The following is a 5,693-nucleotide window of genomic DNA, read 5'->3' on the forward strand; positions in this document are numbered from 1 at the left end:
AAAATTAAAAAAAAAGGACTTGTAAAAAACCTGAACTTTTGCTTTTCATATAATGAAAACATCATGCCTTTTGAATTTCAGAGCAGAATACAGGAATATAAAAAACCTCATATTTTCATATTTACATTCTGGCAAAGAAAAGCAATCACATCTATTTGTTAGCAGTAAGATTTATGGGAGCATTGTTCTAATGAACCAAACTAACTTAGCAGCAGACTTAATGGTAATTTATCTGGTCAAAAACTTGGTCCTAAAATTTTGAGAATTGTGGATTTGTCTGTTGCAGAAAAGACAATTGAACTACTATCAATAATTAAATAAAGGTAATGCATACCCATGTTCATTCAGAAAACATGTAAGAAAATGTAAGAGAAAACTTTTTACTTATTTTAAAAGCTGTTTATTCTGTAACGGGACAATTTTTCTTAAAAAATTCTTTACAAATATGTGCAATACTTTCTTTCCATGCATATTTAATAATGAAAATACTAATTTCCAATTTCGTTTATGTCAGTTTAAATATGCTTCTTGTGACAGAACAATATTTCTTTGTTTGGGTTATATGGACTTAATGGCATATATACAATATTTTTATTGTCAAACCAACAAATTTTATATTAATTAGTTTTTATAAAATTGGAGAAAATTTTCCTCCCAAAATTTAATGCTAGGTCTCATCTGCCTGATTTTGTAAACATTTAAGCAGAGGAGGAAAATTATAATTTTATTGGCGATTTAATTTTTAATATGTGGTGAAGAGCTATTAAACCTGTATTAGTTCAAAACATATGATGGTCTTTCCAATACATCATTATCTCCCCAAAAGAGCAATTCATAAGTGGTACTAAAAGTAGAAGTGCTGCTTTATTTGGAAAGGGACTCCCAATCATGCAATATGTTCATTTACTTTTTATTGGCCAGCAAAATATTCACAACTAGACTGTTGGGGTTTTTAGAACACAAATTAAATGAGTTTGAAGTGTATGTGATTTTATCATATAATTCCTAAGGAGCCTTAAAAGTGGCACTGTACTGAGTTTTAGTTGGCTCTGCCAGTGATTCAGCTTCCAAAGCCCCTGTCCTTTCTCTGCTCCCTGTCTGAACTGTGCAATCCAGAGTGACTGAGATGCTGTGATTTACTCTGCACCCCCTGCGCTGCCTGCACAATGCCAAGGAAAGGACTTCAGCAGATTCCTGGGGTCCTACTGCTGCCTCTCTCACTCCTGTGCATGGTGGGAAGCAGAATAAATTGCATCTGTGCATCCATCTAAACCAGCCTGTATAAGTTAAACCCCTACAAGATGTGTGTGATGAAGTTAATGGCAACATTTGTCCATAAATCTACAAGCCCAACACCACAATTGCTAATTCTGCAGTGTAACAATGCAGGACATGGGAAGAATTGTTTAAATACACAATAAGCCATTTAATATCACTACTTGTAGCAATTATACTAGCTCACATAGAGCCCATGCTCTCAGCAGAAAGCCAAATGGAGTTAGTGGCAAACAGCCATTTGTGTACCAGAGACATTAAGCTATAAAATCCTCACTCAATTGTTTATAGGACGATGTCTTTTCATTACAGCATTGAATCCATGCCTCTTTATTCTGATAAAAGAGATAAAATGCAAAATGAGAGCAGATTCTTTTAAATCTGGGAATTAAAAAAATGACACAACAGATTACTGCCCTGTAGCAATTTTTTAAAACAGATTCTGCCATCATTTTCACTTGGCTGGAAATTGCTGAGTGATCTGCTTCTGACATGATTTCTCACATCTGGTATGAGCAGACTTCATTACAGGAGAGACAGAGAAAACATTACAAGGCCTTGTTCATGCAAAGTTAAGGGAATGGTGTCGCTGATTATGACATCATTTACAAAGCTGTTTTAGCACATGAGGAGTCCCCTCAGTTCAGGATTTTGGTGAGATTTCTTCACTGGTATGAATATGTAAAATCAGGACCTGGCCTAGAGTGAACTACATGAATTCAGACCATGGTAGTGGAAGTCTTCACCTCCTCACTCCAAACTGAACTCAGCTGGAGGTTTGCTTAATGCCAAAAAGCCTGCATGGCACTTGGCTCAGCCTGAAATACCTACACTAAACTTAGTGCTGACTCAGCATGAAGCAAAGATTTCCTTTATTTCATTTTTAGTTCAAACATTCAAGATTACACTCGCTTTGACTGAGTTGCTCTTTTGTGATCCTTTTAAGAAAACTGAAAAATGTCCCTGAAACCAGTCATTTCCAGTGGTTCTTACTAAAGCAAATTCCTGACCAGTATACTCATTAAAAGGAACTTTTTCTGTGTAAGCTTGGCTCCTGTACTTACATTTTGCTCTAAATGCTTAGCATTTCATTCTTATGCAGAGGATCTTATACACCCATTAGTAAACTGTGTGCCTACTCTGAATCCTGGGGCAAAGACAACAGGTATGCAAGATACAGGGCAAAAAGTCCCCTTCAGCACACTTATGGGGTGATTTGCATGAACCAGAGAAGTCAAACAGAAACTTGTGTATAATTACAACAGACTTATACATTTAGGTGCTATATTCATTGAGAGAGATTTACAATAAATTGTGATATAAGTGACCAACTAATACAAAGATCAAATCACAACTTCTACATGCAAGGCAGCATAAAACAAAATCAGCCAAGAAACTTTAAAGTGTAACCAAAAATCTCACTTCAATGAATGGTTGAAATAAATTTTAAAATGCAATAGATTTATCAATGTAACAAAATGCAACATTCAGAGAAAAAAAGATATGACTGCTGTAAGTTTACTCTATCTGTAGGTTTCAGCCTCTTATTTCAGATAACTTTGGAAACAATTGCTTCTGGCATGTTGCAGCTCTAGGAATGCTAGCAGCTTTTCTGCATGAGATCCATTCTGCTACAGGAGAATCCACATGCTTTTGACAAAGCATTGAGTTTGGGGTGGTTTTTTGCACTGAACTAAACCTCACAAAAGCATTTTTAGCATGAAATAGGTGTGTCCACTCAGCCACCTAGTGTGTAACAGTACTGCAAAACAGAATTTCACAGCTAAGTGATTTCCTCAAGGTAAAAAAGCTGTTAGTTGAATGTCTAGAAGAGCCTGCAGAGACATAACACAGCACTAAGGCAAAGCATGGACTGTGTTTGTGTGCTACAAGTCTGCTCAGGGCAAGGCCTGGTCATAGTCCAGCACTTTCCTCCCCATCTCATGCACCAAAGAGCTCCAAAAGAGAGGAAAACCATGTGCATGGGCTGGATGAAAGCCACGACACTTGGGGACCAGACACCTGGCCCGTGGCAGCACAGGTGCAGAGGTCGGCGCAGGCACGTCGGGGTCTCAGGCTCGTACTGCTCCTCCTAACTGGGAGCTCCTGAACATTTTTAATGCCACATGTTCAAGGACCTAAAATTTACCTCCTGGACTTGGTCAGATACACCTTGGTCTTCACAGCACAAGGTTAGCTCAGCTGCTGTCTCCCACCTAAGCCTACCAGGATCCTCTGAGCAGGTATTCTCCTGCTCATTTTACCTGAAATAATTGGGTCTTCTGTGGTGCTATCAGATGGAGCTTTGCACTGAAATACTCATGAGGGCTTTTCCAGCAGCAAATTGGTGGTAAGCAGAGACCAAGGGCAGAGCCAGGTACAGTGATCTCTTCAGCTAGCAATGATTCATATCTTTAGCTGCTATCTCTCAGGGGAGGGATATAGGGCTGCACGCTGGTGAGGAGAAGGGCAATGCTCTCTGCCTCATATTTTGAACTGTTCTTCCTCTTTGTGGAAAATGTAAATGTGGACATACAAATGAAGACATGTGCAGTGTAGACATACTTCTAGTATTTTGACATGTTCAGTCCCTTTAGTGTTGAGGACTCTGAAATTGCTGAGTACATTCAGTGCCATTGCCTACACCTGGCCAGAGTAATGTCTGCAGTAAACATCTGGGGCAGAAGCAAAAATCACTTTGTTCACCTTCCAACTTGACCAAAAGCTGTATGAACATGGTTAGCACTGTGACAAAGCCTGAATCTCTACCTGCTGCCTTGAATCAGGTCTATTAATGCATTGTGTGCTGTTCTGGCCACGTTCACATGGTTTTTCCTTGGAGCTCAGCCAGACTTTGTATGGACACCAAAGCTACACTTGTAGCTTATCTGTAGCTCCCTGAGCCCAAGATTCAAACACTTTGAGATCCCAGCTACTTTGCCAAACAAAGATCAGTTTGGGCTGAGCAAAAGACAAACAGGCTCTGTGCTATAGCAAAGCATGTGGAGCAGACATGGTTTCTCTGGACAGTACATTTGGACCACAGTTTTGTGCAAATTGCCCAGGTTGGGGTGAATGCAAGACATTCAGTGTCCACAGCACACTATAGTGAATACTCTATGTGGAAATGTTCAGTTTTATCATTGTAAAAATAGTAGGACCTTATCTTATGCTTGGGAGCAAATTTACAGTTTCAAATGCATTATTTATATATATATATAACATGTGTGTATATATATATATGTGTGTGCATGTATGTGTGTGTTTGTGTATACACACGACAGTGAGTCCTGAGATTCTATTAGGATTCAATCTTACAATTCGTTTAAATCTTAAAACAAAAAAAGGATCAGGAACATTGTCATCAAGGATATCCAAGTGGCAATTGCAAAATAGAGAATTATATTATTGGAAAATACATTCTAGTCATTATTGGAAACAGCCTTGTGATTTAGTGTGCCAGCACTTAAGGAAAAAGTTATGGAGAAAATATGTCTAATGCTATATTTAACATCTTAAATATTTTGGTAAAAGAATAGAGCAGGGATACTTGTGTAAAATAAAAAAGGATTTATCACATTTACTTAAGGAAAAAAACAATCATATAGAAAAATGGCAAAGGGATCAATTAAACTTTTGTTTCATGTAATGTAATGTTGGTTGTATTTGTTTCACTATCAGTTATCATTGTCAGTATCTTATGAAGGAAATAACCTGCAATAATTAGGATGCTTTACTTGCATTTTGACTGAAGAATTTGGCTAATTTGGTTTGTTATCCAACACATACGTAGTTTCCTGATGCAAGCTGTTGGAAGGAAAGACTTGCTCTTGCACAGGTTATGTAACTAAAATAAATTTCAAATGCATATACTTGAAAATGATACTCAATTTAAATGCACCATACATATGCATTAATTATTTCTGAAATTCTAACCACTGATGCTTTTTTCAATATGTTCTGCATTACTATGTGTCAATCCCAGACTATTTCCCAGAAAATATTTGATGAGAATTAGTTTTAAATTTTGTGCAGCTGAGGAAGAGACTGCTAGTCAGTGAAGGCTCTTCCTTCTCTGAAGTTCAGATACATGTCTAGAGTTCCTGACCTGTGTCACCATTCATCATTAAGGACAATGTTTGAAAAAACTAGTAAGTTTCCCAGGAGATCTGTTATATGATCAGAGAGATCTAAAATTGTCATGACTGGGTAAGATAATGGCAGTAACTACAGAGGAAGAGTACGAAAGTAGTCACTAATGACTTTCAGCATCATTCCCTGAATTTCCACTTTGGGACACGCATCGTCCTCCTGTCAGCCAGAATCCACGTGTGCTGGGATCACTCCTGGCACCTGCACTGTGGTGCTCACTGTGGTTCAAAGGGAAGACAAAGTAGGCAGCTTGTTTCCAGCTCCAG

This window comes from Molothrus aeneus, chromosome 1, assembly GCF_037042795.1.
Source record: "Molothrus aeneus isolate 106 chromosome 1, BPBGC_Maene_1.0, whole genome shotgun sequence".
Classification (NCBI taxonomy): Eukaryota; Metazoa; Chordata; class Aves; order Passeriformes; family Icteridae; genus Molothrus; species Molothrus aeneus.